The following is a 19,575-nucleotide window of genomic DNA, read 5'->3' as shown; positions in this document are numbered from 1 at the left end:
ATAGGGAGTTATAGAAGGAGGGTTATTTTAGATAGTGTGGGACATCTGGGCAAAACTCTGAATGAAATAAGAGAGTGAACCATCTGAAGATGGCTCTAGAAGAGAGCAGTCCAGGCAAAGGGAACAGCATGGAGTTGAGGCCCAGAGGTGAGAACAAGCAAGAAGGCCAGTGTAACTGAGTATAGTGAGCAAGTGGTAAGAATGAGATCTGAGAAATAGCCAGGAGTTGGATCAGAAGTAGAACTTAGTAGACTATGGTGAAGACTTTGGATCTTGCCCTAAATTTTTAATGGGGAGGCACTAGAAGCCTTTGAACAAGGGAAGTGATATGAATCTAATTCATAGTTTAAAACATCACTTGGCTGCTCGCTAGAGAATAGACTAAAGGGACCAGTGAAGGGAAAGAGCAAGAGTGAATGCAGGGAGGTGAGTAGAGAGGTTGTTGTAGTAGTCCAGGAGAAAGGTGAGGAGGGCCGCAGGCAGGGAGGCTGCTGCAGTGGCCCAGCGGAAAGGAAATGGTGGTTTGAGGGAGACTAATAGCGAGGCAACTGCAGTGGTCCAGGGGAGAGCCGGTGGGGCTTGGGTACTAGAGGTGAAATGCTGAAAAGTGATTGGATTCAGGACCTATCACTCACATAGGGTCAAAAGAACATGCTTGTGGATATAATGTGAGATGTTAGGGAAAGAGTGCGGCCAAGGGTAAAGGCTAGGTGTTTGGCCTCAATGACTGGTTAGTACAATGGAAGGAAGAAAATCAGGAACTCAATTTCAGACATGTTAGATTTGAGATGCCCGCTATATATCCAAGTAAAGATGTCTAGAAGGTAATTAAATATATGTCTGAAACTCAGGGGAAAGGTAGGGCATGAGATAAATATTCAAGAGTTAGCAGTATCTAACTGGATTTTAAAGCTCCAGGATTGGATCAGAGTGTAGAACAAGGGCAGAATGCATTCTGGCCCTGGGAGCGTGCAGGCCCTGTTTCTCTCCTCTGCTATTCTGTGAGGTCCTGGTGGGACAGGGCCATCTGGATATGGGTTACCGTCTCAGGCTTGGAGTTATAAACATCAGGATTCTGATTCTAGCTCCACCACTAGTCAGCCATGTGGCCTTGGGGAAACTTAACCTCTTCAAACCTGTTTTCTCATTTTTGAAAGGGACGTGTTAATAATAATGAATGGAATGTGACAGGGCCTGATACATAATAAGCCCTTAATAAATGTTAACTGTTAATTTCTAGAGGATCATACTTATTAATGTTAGGAACCCAGTGCTTTCCCCCTTCCTCCTCTCCTCTTCTTTCCTCTTCTTGGTGCAAAATGATTGCTTTTTCAGCTCTTACAATATCTCATTTGATGCAGAGAACATATCTATTTTTACATCTATGTACTGTTTATTTACATCGATTGTGTCTTCATTGTATTTAATATCTTAAAGTCTTCTTTTTGAAGAAAAAAAATGACCTGGACAGACAGTGCTTGGTCAAAGAATGAGTGATTTTTAACTAATTATTTAGTAAGAAGCCGTCATTTATGTGCTTGGCTAAATTTTACCCTTGTTTCTCAAATCTACTTGGGAGAACTCAACACAGTTTTAGTCTGTAGACGGGTTTATATGGTAACTATGATTTCAAAGACTGTTCATTTGAAGTACAGTTCATTTGAAGTACAGTTTTGTAAATAGAATTGGATTTCAAATGAGAATTTATATGCAGAAATCTCACATAGAATCTGTTGTATGGAGTGCTCTTGATATACCTTTGATGATTTGAATCAGACACGTTAAGGAGGATCAGTGAGGTGATGGTGATGGTGCTATGCACTCAAAAATCAAAGATTTTTATGGTGGGGAAAAATCTTTCTGTAGTCACTTATTGATTCATAGTCAGTTTTTAAGCGCTGCCTATGTAAGAGGTGCTGAGTGTACCAAGACAATAAGGAAAGCTCACTATTCTCAAGTAGTTTCTATCTAGGAGAGGGAGCAAGCACAAACACACACACACACACACACACACACACACACACACTCAAACATGAGTTCACTGAACTGTGTAGATGTTATGGTAAAAATCTCTTCAGGGAATAAGAAACAGTAGAATCCTACACTTAATTAATTAAAAACTAAGGCCCACCTATGAGTATAATTGGGGGTATTCCCTCTAGCTTGAAGTCTCTCTGTAATTGCTTCCAGCCAAGGAGAGCACTGACAGACAGCATAAAGTGATGGTGTTTGTTGACCAAGAGAAGAGAGATGCTTGTCAGTGACTCTGAATGAGGGAAATGCTTGTTTCCTGGTATTGTCTGGAATGGCAACAATGAGGACCTGGAACACTGTGGGAAGCTTTAAAATATTTAGACTGTGCCAACCTACAGTTGAGGTATTTGTGTACTTAACTTGATAGAGAGATGAATTATACATTGGAGTCTTTTCCTATCGTTTCATCTACGTGTGTTGACAAACGTCCCATCATTCTCTAGGAAGCACATGCCGTGGGGATTACTGCAACGTTCTGCAGACAATTTACTTGTAGGGTTTTTGTCCCATATGCTGCTTTCTCTCCATAACAGCTGCCTTTTTATTTATTAAAACACAATCACTGAACAGGGAACTTTTCCTTTCTCAAAGTGGCATTTTTGAGTGCAGACTGAATGCACTCCCTAGTGAATGTATAGTTACTCCCAAGATGTTGTCTCTTTGAAGTGTAAGAAAGTCCTTGGCCAGCTCAACACAGTAGCCAACAATTTCAGTTAAAATTCAATTGTAATTAAAAAAGAAAACATATTGTCTTCATTAAAATCAAAAGCTGAAAACTCTACAATTTTATACTGTCAGTGCACTAGATTAGATCCTACATATTTTTTCATGAATAATGTTGGCCCTATCCACATGTTCTTCCTTGACCATCTATCCAGGCACACAGATTTGTCTATTTCTTAATTTTCAAAAGAGTATATCATATCCTCCATTTAGTTGACTGTAAGAGTATAAGATTATGCTTTTAACTACCTGAGTAGACTATTTGTATTCCAAGAATTTGACACAAAGTGGAACCTCAAATTCTTTGCTGACTTATTCTAAATAAAAGCCTAGTTGCAAGAAACAGCATTAGTGGAAGTCTGCTTGAAGATATACAGTTCATTAGTTCTTCTGTCCTTGGACCACACTAGATAACCTGAGAGCTGCATTGCTGGACTGCATTACCTTTGTGCTTCTTAGAGTTGCTTTTGTAGAATTGCCCTTTGACATATTGCCTTTGGCCTGCATTGAGGGACTCCATAAAAATAATATTATGAATTTTCTCAGTGAATTTACTCTACAGATGGTAAGAAAAAATTTCTGAAAGCATGAGAAAAATTTGTCAGATTTCATTACCAGGAAAAATTATAAGTAGTTGGCTTATTTTTGCCCTAAGCAGCTAGATTATTTTTTATTTTATTAACTGTTAAGAACATATGACTTTTCATAATTCCTTCTTTGCTTTGCCTACTAGGAAACTCAAATTTAAAACCTACTTCTAATGAGTACACATAACTTTATGGTATGCATCTGTTTGTGATGACTTCACTTCAAACTTTGTTTCATTTTCCTCCCCATGATATCTTGTCTTCATTTCCTGTTTTGTTTATTATTTGTATTTCTCTTATGTACATTTCTATAAGTCACCTGGAATTTATTTTGGACCTAGAACTGCAAGCACACGCATACACAGACACAGACACACAAGGACATTTTTTGTCATCATGAGGTCAAAGGTCCAGGAAATTAACTGACTTGGTCCCTTTTTTCATGTGTTTGATATAAAGCAAATAGATTTTTTCCCTGATTTTTCTAGATTTTTATTGTAAAAGATATATTGGCTCAGTTTGTTTTGGTTTTTGGTTTTCGTTTTTTCATTGCTTTTTTTTTTCTTTTTTTCATCAAAAGTGAGTGTGCACTGAGTTTAAGTAGAGAGAGAATCTCTGGCTACCTGAGGACAAGATTTGAGACCCACTATTAGGTTTGATTTGCTCTCTCCCCACAATTTGTCCTAGAAGACATTCCTTTTCCTAGAATGATACTCGTGTATAATCACACATATGTAGAAGATCCGTCAAATAGCAAGGTTCTGAGGTAGTTTGAGGGAGATTGTAGTCCAGTTACCCCTCTCTATTGAATTATTAAATATTGGTTTTGGGAGTCAGGTCGATTGGGTTCAAAATCTAGTTCTTCTATTCAGGAGCAGTAAGACATTGACATTACTAAACCCCTCTCTCTCTCTCTCAAATTCTTTATCTTTAAAAAGGGGATAATAATTCTTATATCCCAAGATTACTGTGAAGTTTGAACAAGGTAATGGGCTTAGCATGGGCCTAGCACACAGAAAATGCTCTTTAATTGGTGGATATTATTACTATAATGACCACTACTACTAGTCTTATCCACCTTTATATCTATTCCCTGCCATTGCTGGGTGTCCTGCATACCCATGCAGGGTGTTTATCACCATTGAGTTCATCTATTCAATTCAATTATTGTGCCAGAAACTTCTAGATGTTGAAAACGTAAATATAGACATAGAGTGTCTGCCATCAAGGAACTTATACCCTAGTGGAGGGAAACAAAATGTCAGATAGTGATAAATGCCATGAAGAAAATAAAACAAGGGAATGAAAGAGAGTGAGTATAGTTAGGGGTCTAATTTAAATTAAGTGGTCAGGAAAAACTCCTTGTGGGGTGACATCTGGAAGATATCTGAAAAATGAGAAGGAGTTGAGAGAAGAACATTCAAGAGAGAGGAGGAGAGGAAGCAGCAAATAAAAAGGCCTTGGGATAGGAATGAACTTGATGTATTTGAAGAATAGAAAGAAAGCATGTCGGCAGAACAGAGGAAAGAAAGACAGCAGTGCAAGATAAAATTGGTGGAGGTCACATCATAGTTATGAGTTTAGCCATTTTTTTTTCATCTGCATGGGAAAGCATAGAAGTTTCTAAGCAGGTATATGAAACGATCTGATATTAACTTTAAAAACCTGTTCCCTTAAACAGTATGCAAAATCCATCTTCCCATGCTTTTTGCTCTGCTGAGAAATTCCTTCATCTTTCCTTTATTCCTTGGTGAGCTCTTAACCACCCATCCATCAAGGCCCAGCTCAAAATGGTCTAAATGACCTCCCATGTCACATATGATTTCTCTGTGCCCCCATTGCATGTGCACACATCTCTATCACAGAACTCAGAACACTTCTTTTCATGGTTAGGATGCCTGTATCTCTTGCAAGACTGAATTTCTCAGGGCGTGAGGACAAGACTGTGTCTTATTAATCTTTAAATTTCCCATACCTAGAAAAATGCTCCCACAGAGGAGGTGCTGAATGTGTGCTTGAGTTTTGCATTATCCATATAGAGCTGCTTTGACTGACTCAGGTAACTGAGAATTAACCAAGTATTTTTGCTTTTTGTGGTTTTGGCTGTGCCGCTTGGCTTATTTCCCCAGCCAGGGATCGAACCTGGGCCCATGACATTGAAAGCACCGCATCTTAACCACTGGACCTCCAGGGAAGTCCCTTAACCAAGGTTTTAAATTGGAGGTAGCCAGGTGGGGCATACTAACCTCATAGGCAGGGCTTCAGTTCTCTTTTCTGTAGCCTGCATCTGTGGGCTGCTTGGCATTCAGAAGCACTTTTGATCAGCTGAGGCTGTGCTCCTCCCAGCGACATGGACACTGATACAGCTATATTCTGACTGATTTACAGCTAAATAGAGATGCAGTTTTCCACCAAAACTAATCCAGAAAGAGAAAAGTTGCCACCCCTTTCACCCTTATCCTCCCAAATACACATTTACAATGCTGGGAATCTATCTTCAGCAAGCTGGAAGCCTTGAGCTGGACTGCAGCTCATTTTTGAGAAATACCACCTGCTGTAAGGTCTCAGCCCAGAAGGACAAGAACCATTGCTGAATTCATTTTCCAAGTCATTCCTGCCTCTGGGACTGATGCAAACCATGCTGTCTAATAATTCTTCCATTAAGACCTCTCTCCTTTCATTTGCCTCTTGATCCCATCACCTTTGTCTTCGCTCCACAGGATTTATTTTCTTCTCATCTTTTTTCCCTTATTGCAATAATTTGTCAGTTTGCAGAACACTTTCTTAGGCTTATGCTTCAAAATGGAAGACCAGCTTGGGGAGAAAGGTGTAGTCTCCCTGATCTCTCTACTCTCACAGCCCTCCTCTTTCCACACTTAACACCACTTTCCAACACCTTCCCCAAATTTCAGACCTACCTCAAGATTCCCTCTAGAACTCTCCCAGAAAGGATTAGGCCAGTTGTGAGAACTTTTGCTAGGAAGCTGGTTGCTTTTCAATAGTCCTACCTGGAAAAAGAACCTACCTGTTTCTTCTGTTTTAGCTAACATTTCTCCAAAGTCCACTATGTCATCTCAGGTAACGTTACCTGGATCTTCTCCCTCCCTTGGTGCCATCACAGGCAAAGCAGAGGATGCAGATGTAAAGCAGGAAAGGTCGTTTGGAGAAAGTGGAGCAAATGTCCAATACATTTGACTGATGATATTCCTTAGTCTTGTATTCAAACCCCACCCTATTCCCTACAATTGAATTCAAGCTCCTCTTCAGACTCCGCACCAATGATTCCCACATAAAACCTATGCTTTAGCTTCATGGTGTAGTTACCTTGAATACATGTCATGCATTCTCATCTCTTGTCCTTTTCATATACACTCCCTCTGTCTGGGAAATCTTTTCTCCCATTTGAATTCCTCTTCAGGAATCCTTCTGCGATTACCTCACCTGTCTCTCCTATGAAGGTCCCCATTACTTAGTAAGGTAGTGTTCTGTTTAAGTGTTAGCTGTGGAGTTGAAGCCCTGACTAACTGCCATTGACTAGCTGTGTGATCTTAAATGGCATCTTACGTGGACACTGTACATCTCCCCCACTGCGCACTTCTTATCCCATCCAAGAAGCAGCTGAATGTCTGAGCTACCCCTACAAAGAGGTGAAGCAGGCAGATGCTTACAGAGTATGATTTGAGGCTATCATGTGATATGAAAATTTTCCTTTACTGGCCTTTGATTAAAGCTTTGAAGATATCTTATAAAGTTTCATTATAAAGAAATTCTTAGAATCATAACCTCATAGACTTTAGAATCCTAGAATGTCAATTCTGTGAAGGTCCTTTGAGCCTCAGTTAGTTTAATCTTGTTTTGTTTTGTTTTTAATCTTCTTGTTTTATAGTTTGATAAATTGCTTTTCAGAGAGGTAAATAAGTTGGCAAAGACCATATATGTAATTCAAAATTTCTTTATCAACATTATTCATCAACAACATAATTTTAATTATCTAGAAGGCAAATATGTCTTATGTTGGTGGGTTTTTTTGGTCTCAATTAAATTGGTTATGTATAAGTGTATAAGATAGTTTCTTTAGTTACTAAGAGTAGAAATGTATTCTTTTTAACTTAGACAAAAGGAAATGCATTTGAAGGATATTAGGGACCTACAGAGTCAGTGGGAAATGGAGAGAGACCTGGACTTGAAGGTGAACAAGAAGTGAAGAGCTTTAGCACCAGGGAGAGGAAACCACAAAAAAAGTGGCCTTTGAGTGGAGCAGTCTGGTTGGGAAATGAAGGATCACCAAGTCTTTCATTATTTTCTCTCTCTTCAAGGTACAGATTCCATGGAAGTCATATCTGATTAGCCTAGACAGGGATATGTGCTTTGGCATGGGATGGCAAGGCCTTTTTCCCTGTGACTCCAACAAACTCTACAAATGAAGAAGGAGTCATTTAAGTATAGGAAATAGTTTGCTATACTTTGCTTCCTTTTGTTAGGACGAGGGAATATATGCCAAGCAGCCAATATTTACTAATGCCAACTACAATAAGAATCCTTCATTCAAAGAGAGTGAGGTAGATAGTACCAATAGCTCCCAACTGTAAAGCTCTGGTGTATGTCAGGGACATTACATGTATTTTCTTATTAGATCCTTTGAACATATCTGAAAGAAAAATAATATCATTCCCATTTTAAAAATCAGAAAACTGAAGGTAAAAGAGAATAAATCAACCGCTTGCCAAAACCTGGATTTAAAACCAGAACTAAAATCTATGCTCTCCCTGTTGCTCCAAGCCTTCATGCATGTGAAGAGGCTAATGCAATTCCTGGCACCTAGTAGGTTCTCTGTCCTGGAGGAGCAGGAGCCTCAGGGAGACATTACTGGCACTTGCTTCCCCCCAGAAATCCACTGGTCTTCATTTTATTTAGATGTTACCTCATCAGAAAGGCCTTCCATGACCACCAGGTATAAATAACATCACCCCCTTCCATTACTTTCTATTCCCTTATCCTTATGTTGCCTTTTTTTTCTTCATAACACTTATAACCTCCTGACAAATATGTATATAAATATATAAATAATATATAAATATATATTAATATATATATTTTTTCTCTCATAAAAACAGGGACTTTGTTTTATATAGTAATTTATCCTCAGCATTGAGAACTGTGCTTGATAAATCATTGTTTGATCAATGAACAAAACACATATAACTGGAAGAGCGGTTCTCAGCTTTGCCTCTAACCTCCAGTGTGGCTTTGCCCAGTCACTGATGTCTCTAGACTTCAGTTATAAAATGAAAGGCCCAAACCCACCCACTCCCACTTACCTTGTTTCTTGCCATCTGAATTCTGTTTATCTGTTTGTTTGGTTTTTGCATACTGTGCCTCTCTGCTAGCTTTCTTTTGCAGAAAGCAATTATGAAGAACTAAAAATTGTTTGAAAGACACTGGACTAGATGATCCCAAAAGTCTCATCTCTCTATGAAAGTGTATAGTTGTGTCAGTATAAAGAGTTAATAGACCTCCCAGATAGATTACAAAGAAAATCTTTCAAAAGACAATTATATATTTCTTATTGGAAGAAAATAAAATGTTCCTCATCTCCTATACTTCTGGTTCCCAAATTTCAGGAAGCTGATAGATGACTTGTGAAGTTCATTTACTCATTTCAGTTACCAAAAGCTCTTTATTGAGTCCACTTTATTATTTTAATTAACATAATAACCCTGAAAAGTGGGAGGTTGTGAAATACAGGAATTTAGAGCTTCTAAGATGAATAAGTCCACTGAGGTATGAAAGCTCTTTCATATAAAGTTTTAACTGTGAAGATCCACTGTGTAGAAAGGAATCTGTACCATTCACCGACAGATGATGGGTACTGAGAAATGGACTTAAACACTGTCTTCCATGTGATGAAGACCAAAATGTCAGAACTGACTCCTGTGAATCAGCATTTCAACCAGTTATGTCAGGAGCTCCTTTTAAAATGTAGCTCAAACTATTTCATTACTCTCAATATCTCTACCCTACGTGGCTTCTCACACAAAACTCTTACTAAGGGCTGCAAACCCCTACAAAATGGTCTCCTCTCTCCCTTTCTACCACTCACCTCCTCACTTATTCCTGTTTAATCATACTGACCTTCCTGCAGTTCCTAGAGATACACCAAGCTTGGACCTTCGTGCTTGTTGTTCCCTCTGGGCCACTATTTTCTTGGGGATATGTATAATATAATATAATATAGAATAAATACTGAATATAATATTGAATATAAGGTAATATAATCATATACATGTGGATTATTTCCTCACATCATCCAGTTTCTACTAAATGGTTGTCTCTGTGACCACCCTAATTAAAATTGCCCCCTCCATTACCCTCTCTCCCCTTACCTTGCTTTATCTGTATTCATTACACTTATCATTACTTTACACTGTATTATGTAATACATTGATTTATTTGTTTGTTTATCTCTCCTTCTCACAATTTAAAAGTTCCATGAAAGCATGGAATTGCTTTTTTACCTCTGCTTCCCCAACATCTAGAAGAGTGACAACATGGGAAGCTCTCAGCAATATTCATTGAGTCAAAAAGGAAGGAAAGGGTGAAAGGAAGGACGGCATCAAGGTTGATTCTGAGGTATCTGACTTGTACAATTGGACAGATGGGGATGGTGGAGCTACTTACTGAGTTGGGAGGGCCAGGTTTAGGGGAGGTCAGGAGATTCATTATATTCAGGTTGAAATTGAGGTAATTTCGAGACATTCAAGAGGAGCAATTAGGTTGGCAGATGGATAAGATGAGCACATAATTTATCATCATCCCAACTGAAAGTGAACAGGGAAACTAAAAATAAAATTTTATATATTTTTGAAATATTTCATGTATTGACCACCAATTGTTTTCTTTGTTGGATTTACAAAACAATTATTTTAAAAATCAAAATTCATTCTAAAAGTAAAATTAATATACATCCATGTACATTAAAGCAAAATTTTTTTTAAACTTACATTTATTTTCTTAAAAAGCACTGTTATTTTTGGCATACATTTACACACTTTAATCAGTTTTTAGTTACATGTGTATCTAATACTATGTCATTGGTATTTTTATGAAAAATATTTTTTCTAATATGGTTTTATTATTTTTAGTTTTTGATGTCATTGCCTTCAAGTCTTCTTTAGAATTGAATTTTTATGGTTAACAAGTTTGAAATTCTTGACACATTCAATTGATTTTCCTTTATAGATCATAATATTCTTAAATAAAAGGCATTATCTCTCTAGGTACTGAGGTACCTGGTAGAGTTCAGCAGATTCTCCCAAATTGAGGACATTCTCAGTTACAAGCTTTTTAGTATTGAAATATATGAACGTTTCAGTCCAAATATTTTCATAGTTACTATCTTGTTTACTCCTTTCCGAGAAATTTTCTTAGATAAATTTTTTTATAAAACAACTTTTGTCAAAGTGCTTTTCCTTGGTTCTTTTAAATTTTCACCAAATGCAGGTGCTACAAAATTGTAGCCCTTCTCAATTTCATTCCACTCTGGTACAATATATAAATATCTAATTAAAAATAGGAGCTTCATCAAAAAAATCATCCTCCTAAACTGAGGTTTCCCAAAGTATGATCATTGAATTTCAGAATTAAGTCTTGTATTTCAATTGTACTTTCATCATTTAATTTGTGCAATTCCTCCCTTGCTTTTGTAGAGATAAATGTCATGTCTTCCTATTTGAAAGCTTTGTTTTCAGTAATTGCAATTTGATAAAAGCTTTAAAAATTAAAATACTTTGGTGCTTCATTTGTTGAATACTTGATTAAAGATTTCCAATTGATTTTGAACAAAATGCAACCAAAATTCTGTCCTCTTTTAAAGATCTCATTAACAAAATTTAGGGGTCTCATTAACAGCAAAAACAAAAAGCAAGCATAAAAACACAGCAAAATCAACGTTGATTAACAAAGTGGCTTATTAAAAAGCTCAAAATCTCTAAGATCCCACTGATGACAGACAGTAAAGAAAAGAAACATGGTCTGCCTTCCTGAAGCTTAATAAAAATTTTGTTTGTGTGTGGTTTAGCATTAGCTTCATAAAAAATTGTATAGTTTACTTATTTTGTGTAAATTTTGAGAACTGTGGTTTCTGTTTTGAGGGTAGAAAATAGAAGCTTGTTTTGGATGCAATTTTGATTTTTATGGACACCTCCAACCAACTCAAAATAAATTTCTACTCCATAGGTTTGTTAATTTAACAGGTACATTGCTTTTACCAAAATTTGTGTTCATATTATCATAACAAAAAAATAAGTAATTTTATCTTTCATGTTGAACTTTATTTTACTGAATTAACAGTATCATTCCCACTATGACAGTATTTAGCCTTCAACAGAATGAATTTCCAAAAGCTTTACTTTGATTCCGTGAATTGGGTGAAAATAACTGAATTACATTGAAATTAAGTTAAATTATTTTCTATTTGAAACACCTGATGACACTGAGATCACAGTACTGATTTTAGTTCTTATGCTAACAGAGAAAAGACATTAACAGCTACCACTTAATATACAAGAAAACTTGGAATTAAAACTGATTGAAATGATTTTAGAAGAACAGTCATGCACTCTAAATAAAAGTGATAGCACACATCACTTTGAAGTGTGGCTTTTCATTTAAAGTACATTGCTCTAAAATAATTTCAATCATTTTTGTTCTATGGTTCTGCTTTTGTATATGTAAATTATAGTCTTTGGACATAAGTTTTCTTAAAATAACTGTTAAACCAAATAGATGCTGGTGTTTCTTCAGCAGCATTGTGTCTTCTGGTTTTAATGTGGCCATGTTATCAGTACACCCCCTACAGTGGATCATAAATACTTAAAAACATCTTATGCATGTATCATGTTTATCACTGAATTTCATGAGGAATGAAAAGTTAGTACTCAGCTTTCCTAAAATATGCACTTTTGTATTTTTGAGCTCATTGCTGGTGAAATGTTTATTGCACAAATTGTTTAGGAGTAACCAAAAAACAAAATAAATAATTTTAGATTTGCACCATATGATAAATATGCTTAGAGCAGACTATTCTCTATAAGCAGGACTGGTCAGTCTCTATTTCCCAAACACATTTCACATTTGCCTAACCTATAATTTTCCATATTTCTGATTGATCCCACCAACTAGTGACCTTGAGACTCCATTCATCTGGCAGTTGCTGCATGGGCCACGGCATGATTGTCTAGCATAGCCAGTTACCAGTAGTGAAAACACCTTTGAATATATCTCCCACACTATTTGGGAACTGAAGGAGTTAACCGCCTTCCTGTATCTTGACAGACGCACTTAATTTTATTAGAGAGCCCATCTCCTTGAAAGAGAGGTATTGGTTACATTGGGTATGGGAAGGATCTGGAACAGAAAACAGGGTTATCACTGTTTTCTTTCCTAACTCTGTGTTTAAATGGTTCCTCATCCCTTGTCACCTTTTCTTTGGTCCTCTAGCCTACCTGCTTTGTCCATTTCATACCCTAAGCACACTTAGTATGAGCTTGGAATGCATTATTCTGAATCAAGAGAGTGTGATGCCAACTATCCGTCATACAGAGCATGGTGATAATCACAGTTACCATTGTGAGCACCTGTTATGTGTCGGGTACCAATCTCATCTCTAATTGTCAAAACAGATCTGTGAGCTAGATATTGGTTTCATTTTATAGATGTGGAAATCCAGGCTCAGGGCTACATGACTGATAAGTCATGGAAGTAGATTAGAGCCCAGGCCCATGTTCTTTCTACTGTACAATGACTACAATTGTAAAAGGCATCAAAAGCTGGAATTGAACACAGCTCTGTCTATTCGTTCTAACCCAGCTCTGCCTGACGTATTTATTCATTCATTCAAGAATATTTATTGAGTGCTGTTGTATAATAGGCTCTGTGCAGGAGGACTGTAAGGAGATTCCAGTCTAGTGACTTCATATCCAGAACCCTTATTATTATTCCACCTATGATGGAGCAACAAAATAACTTGGATACAAAACTTGAGCACAAACCTGAACAAGTTGCAGGTACAGCTGGCCACCCCATCCCAAAGCACCCAGCATTCTGATACTGCCTCATACCCCATCTTATAGCCCAACAAACGATAGTTTTGAAAACATAGTCATTTTCACCTAAGAGTCATAACAACCCTAAGAGGGATTCAGGACACATTTTAGTAACCACTTTTTACACAGAGGCACCAAGAAAGGTAGAGTCCTGCCCAAGGACTGCAGCTTAGACTAGCACCCAACTCCTAGCTCTTTGTCCAGTGTCCTCTTCTTGCCTCCTCTCAGGAATCTGGATTGGAGAAGATAGAGTACATGACTTAGAGTCTCTCTTTGCCTGAGGAGCCTGTCCTTGGAGTTTCTGACTGCATTAGCATTCTGCCCGCAGCCACATGTAGGTAGGAATATTGTTGCTGTCCATGACCATGGGGAATAATCAGTCTCAGCTATTCCCCAGCTCTAAACTAGCCAAAGTAATTGGGTTTAATTTTAATTTTTTTAATGGCTTGGAATTAATAGAAGCAGCTGCTGACACAGTGTGTGGGTGTCCTTCTCCAGAAGGCACAGACAAAAAAAAAAAAAAAAAATCCTACACATAAAATAAACTCTGAAAAATAAACAACAGAGTGTGTAGGACAAAAAGGTTAATTCAAGAATCGAGCAGTGTCTTTTATCAAAAACTCGGCTGGCAATATGTAGCTCTGTCTCTCTCCTCCCACCACTAGTGCCCATCAACCCCTGATAAGATGGTAATCTGATTAGACACTGGGTGTATAAATGTGTTGCCTGTAGCTGAGCACTCCCTCACTCTGTTTCTCCCCCTCCCTGTGACTCACCAAGAGATTAGCTGTGACAAAGTGCGGAGAAAGATAAGAATAGATATGCTGGTGACAGGAGCACTATTATAATTATTTGGGGGAAGATAGAATTGGAATTAGGAGCAGGTCCTCTTCGCCTAGGGAGGGTAGATTTATAATGTGGGCAGCCATGCTGGTGCCTGGCTGTGCCAGACGCCTGAGAAGAAAAGGAGGGGCCCACTGGCTCAAGCCAGGAGATGGTCTGGGTTGTTCCAGCCAAACGTAGACTAAAGGCCATCTGTTGTCATGGATGACAAACCAGAGATTCAGCTGCCCTCATGAAGGGAAGAGGGATGAAATCTTTCTTCAATTTCAAACATACCTGGGAAACTGGATGCCAGTTTGCTCCCTGCCTCTGGGTAGATGAAGAAGGGGAACTAAGAGACTGTTTCTGCAATTGCTGGGTGAATTTCAGATTTCATCCAAATTGTTGGGTGAATTTCACAGCCTTGGTGTGGTGGAAAGAATATGTGTTTATCAGTCGGACAATAGTGTACATCAAACAGGTAGCACATTGTTGGCATATAGGAGGTGTTTAGTATATGTTACTCCCTTTGGAGGTGTCTGAATGACTTGGTTTTGTATACCTCCTTTAGGATGTACCGCCTTAAAAGACAGATTCTTTGTTATTTTTTCCCTCTCTGCTAATTTGGAGAAAAAAGTTTGTGTCTACTGTCAAAGAACACACTGGGGTTGGAACTCATCTAACATCCATATTTTCTGCTTAATCAGAAAGGAAATTAGGGCTCCTGTCTTTCAGGGGTCTTGAGGAGGGGTAGGGAATGAGTCTTATGTACGCCTTCAGGTCCTGGGCTTTCTCCTCTTCCTCTGTGCTCTGGTAACCTCCAAAATGATGCATTGGGAACTTGGCTGATGGTTTGGACAGAGGCAGAGAGGATGGAAAATGGGAAGGAATCATCCATCCATTCATTCATTAAACCATAAATTCACCTACTCATTCATTCAACAAACATGCTTTGAGCTCCTCTTCAGGGTCAAGCACTGTGCTAAGTGCTACAGATTTTGAGATGAATCAGAAATACAGGAGTTTCTGTAATTAGTATTTAGAGCAATTAGTTATTCCTGGAATTGTTGACGAAGACTTCAAAGAGGAAGTGTCATTTGAGCTGGGCCTCACTTCTCTACATAGCATAATGCACTATGTAGAAAAGTATGGGAAAGGCAATTACAGATAGAACAGCATTTAAAATGACATGGAAGTTTCTGAAACATAATGTATTCAGGGCATGACTCACAGCTTCACATGGAGAGAGCATAACATGCAAATCTTGGTGTGGCTGAAATTATTTACTCTAATATGTTAATATCTTAAAGTTCACTCACAGTTATATTCATTTATCCAATTCATGAGCATTTTGGAGTACCTCCTCTATTTAAGGCTTTGTATAGATCCTCCAGAACCAGATGAACAATATATGGTTCCTGCCCTCAAGGAGAACTCAGTCCAGTGGTGGAGAAAGGCATATATTCAAGTTGATATAATGAAATAGAGGCTATAGTAGAGAAGTATACATAGTATGATTGTGAACGTGTTCAGTATGTACATGCATGCAGCGTGTGTGTGTGTGTGTGTGTGTGTGTGTGTGCGCGCTCACTCAGCCACATATGAACGCATGACTGAATCTGAGGATGTTGGTTACCGCCTCCTTCACACATGTGGAGGGCTTCTTTAGTCATCAGGATGGACCCAGGATGATGACTTGTTTCAAGAGCTGGATCACGCTTTAGTCTCTGAGTCCTGAGAGCACACACCACAGGCCTTGGAATCAACCTGCATCTCTGGCAGGATCAGGTGTTAGATTCTTTCCTTTCTGGAGTCTTCTAGGGAGTCATGGACAATCTGTTTCTCTTAAGAAGTATTCTTGACCCTACCTTCATTTTTATCATATCATTTAGGATAAAGGAATAACTTCAGAGGACTATTGTGAAGATTAAAGGAGTTAATATATGATGAAGTACTTAGAATGGCCTAAACAATTGTTATATTGTTTCCATTGATATCCGAGACTGTCTGTGCTAAATGGAATCAGAAGGTTGCCTTATTTAACTTAATATCAAGTACAGGAAACTTTTTTTTTTTTTTTTTTTTTCGGTACGCGGGCCTCTCACTGTTGTGGCCTCTCTCCTGTTGTGGAGCACAGGCTCCAGATGCGCAGGCTCAGTGGCCATGGCTCACGGGCCTAGCCGCTCCGCGGCACGTGGGATCTTCCCAGATGGGGGCATGAACCCGTGTCCCCTGCATTGGCAGGCGGACTCTCAACCACTGCGCCAGCAGGGAAGCCCAGGAAACTTTTTATGAGATCCCTTAAAGCTTCCCATGTACTCCCTTGTAGCATAGACCTTTCTACTTTCCCTTCAGCTGAACGTTAAAGAGTCTCTACTTTATGCTGAGCTAAGATCTACCTACCTATGACGCCTACCATTTATCTGTGGAGAGGAGTCTTCTTTTCCTTTTACAAGTGCTTTTAAAATAAGCAAGTACTATTTGAAACTTCTCTGTACCATTTCTAGTGAGAAAGAGAGGGAAAGGTAACACTGTTCCTGTCTTCAAGAAGCCTACCTTCTCTTTGAAGAAATCTCCACTTCCTTTTGTTGCTTATTGTTAAGGGACAAACCGGTGATAAAACTGTTTTAATATCAAGTGTCAAAGTAGAGAAAAATTAATGATGGATGAATAATCAGAGAAGACTTCAGAGAGGAGGTATGTTAAAGGATATAGGCATTTATTTATACATTCTTTTGTTTATTAATTATTTAGTTTGTTTAAAAAAATATTTAAGGCTTTATTGACAACCTACAATATGCCACCTCTATGAGTAAGAGTTTACCAAGTAGGTAAGGTATCTGGCAGGGGAAGCAGTACAAGTGGAGAAAAGATCAAACACAAAGACACAGAGGTACTGGAGGTATGGCACAACATTTTTAGAGAGTTGTGAGTAGTTCAGTATGAATAAAACATAGGGTTCAAGGAGGGAGAAATGACTGACGATGCTGGAATCACAGGGAGATCTCGGGGAGCCTTTTGAGGATAAGAAGTTGTTTGAAGAGTTTTTAACAGGAGAGTACTGGCGAGAGTACTGTCAGACAAGATTTCTCTGGAAGCAGAAGGTAAGGCTATGAATTGGTGTCAAGGGGAGAAAGGCAGGTGGCAAGTTACCATAGGGATGATGAGCACAGACTTTGGAGTCACGTTAGCTTGCGTCTAGTACAGGCTCTACTGCTTACCAAACTTGCAACCCTGGGAAATTTTTGTTACCTCTCTGAGCTTCCATTTTCTTAGCTGTGTAAAGGGGATGTTAACAGCCCCTAGCTCATAGGGTATTGTGAGGATTCAGTGATAACGCGTTTAAAAAATTTAACACCATGCCTGAGACATAGTGAAACATAGTGAGCAAGATAAGAGAAAAACCATAAGTGCGTTCCAAATGAGAGACACATTTCTCCTACACAGCTTCATTCCCCTTTTCCTTCATTCTCTGTGTTACTTTGCTTCCTCCTGAATTTGGCCTGCTGAATTCTTCTCCAACAGATTTTCGTGAGTATCCTTAGCAGAGTCTGGAACATTAAGCCCTGAGCAACATCTCAGCTTTCTTGCATGATCACCGCAGTGTCCATTGACTTCACTCTGCCTTCAAATCAGGTTAAGCATCCAACCTACTCAGGAGAGGAGCTGGGACAGCTGCGGGCATTAGATGAATTCTCCTGGTAGCACATGATCAAATTTGGTGGAGACGGCAGGCTCTCAGAGTCAAGTTGCTAAACTTGGCTAGAATAGGAGAAAACTGAGGTGAGTGAATTTAAAGCATGGATCTTAATTGAATATACTAGTACATAAAGACTTGAAAACATCGGTGTCATAACCTGAGGGGATTGTGACTGTAGGAATCGCTTGTGTATGAAGACACACTCACCTTGTGCTCCAGGAGACTCAGACTCAGACCTCTGAGTCAGGGCCTGAAGCAACTGTCACAGACCATCGGCTGGAGACCCTGAGGCTCATTTACTTCTACCACCCTAACATTTCTGCATGTTCAGTCACATCACAAATGTAGACCATCATCTGTTCTTTTTATACCCTTATCCCTGCGCTGGTCTGTTCTCCCTCTAATCTTGGTTTTCCACTGATCCCTCCTCTATCCAAAACCTTCTACTTTTTCCTATGAAACTCAACTCCCAGGTTAATAATCCCCCTTGGACCCCAGTGCTTTAATCCACTGCTTCCTTTACCTCTTGTCTTCCTTTACTTCAGTCTATGGTATGATACTTAACAAATATTTGCTGAATAAAACAATGAACTAAGGCCTGACTATCCTGGAGGCCATTACTCCCCCCTATGCCTTCTCAGGAGCTGCTCATCCTTCTACATTCCGTGTGCAGAAGGATCTGGAGGGGACTCTTCACTCCCCATTTTCCTTCCAGGCCATTCCGTGTCTATTTCATCACTGGCACCTCCAAAATTTCAATATAGGAGGGTTTAAGGTAGCAATTGGGTTAGAAAGGAGGAGTGCCTAGGGGGTTTGCTTTAAAGCTATATTTGTGTCACAAGAAGATTGTTTTTACTTGCATGTTTATTCCTCCTGGCTTTGGGTGTAGGAGCAAAATGGACTCTATTTGTGGGCCTAAGCACACCTCTAGACAGCCTTTGATACTACCATGGACTTTTTTTTTTTTTTTTTTTTTTTTTTTGCGGTACGCGGGCCTCTCACTGTTGTGGCCTCTCCTGTTGTGGAGCACAGACTCCGGACGCGCAGGCTCAGCGGCCATGGCTCACGGGCCCAGCCGCTCCGCGGCATGTGGGATCTTCCCGGACCGGGGCACGAACCCGTGTCCCCTGCATCGGCAGGCGGACTCTCAACCACTGCGCCACCGGGGAAGCCTCCAACTACCGTGGACTTTTATGTGAAAAGCCCCGTTCCTTTATTGCTTAAGCTGTTCTCTCTACGTCCCGTCCTCATCATTTTTGGGTTCCCACCCATCTTAGACTCCATGGCCCATCACATCAGCCACTTTTATCTAATAGTCAAATCTATCTGATTTTCTATACTTGTGCAGCCACTACCCTGTCCTTCTGATCACTCTCATCTATCCCTTGGACTTGGACAATCATGGTACTTTACTTCTTTCACTGACTTAAAGGTATCCTATGACCTCAGGATAGTGTTTAAATTCTTTAACGTGTCCCATCATGTAAAGTCGTCCCTTCACGCCTGCAGATGCAGAACCCATGGATGTGGAGGGACAGCCGTAGTCCCTTTCTAATATGACTTCTGCCTTCCTCTTCAAACACATTTCTCATGATTTCCCTTCTCA

At 39.2% G+C, this 19,575-nt stretch overlaps 1 protein-coding gene across 1 annotated transcript in view; it reads left to right on the top strand.

The window, feature by feature from the left end:
- AGBL4 (AGBL carboxypeptidase 4) overlaps positions 1–19,575 on the top strand; it is a 1,274,144-nt gene that overhangs the window by 713,236 nt on the left and 541,333 nt on the right. The window lies entirely within an intron of this gene.

The sequence above is a fragment of the Phocoena phocoena genome, chromosome 1 (assembly GCF_963924675.1).
Source record: "Phocoena phocoena chromosome 1, mPhoPho1.1, whole genome shotgun sequence".
NCBI lineage: Eukaryota > Metazoa > Chordata > Mammalia > Artiodactyla > Phocoenidae > Phocoena > Phocoena phocoena.
Note: the sequence above shows the minus strand (reverse complement) of the source record. Positions and strands in the feature narration are given on the sequence as shown.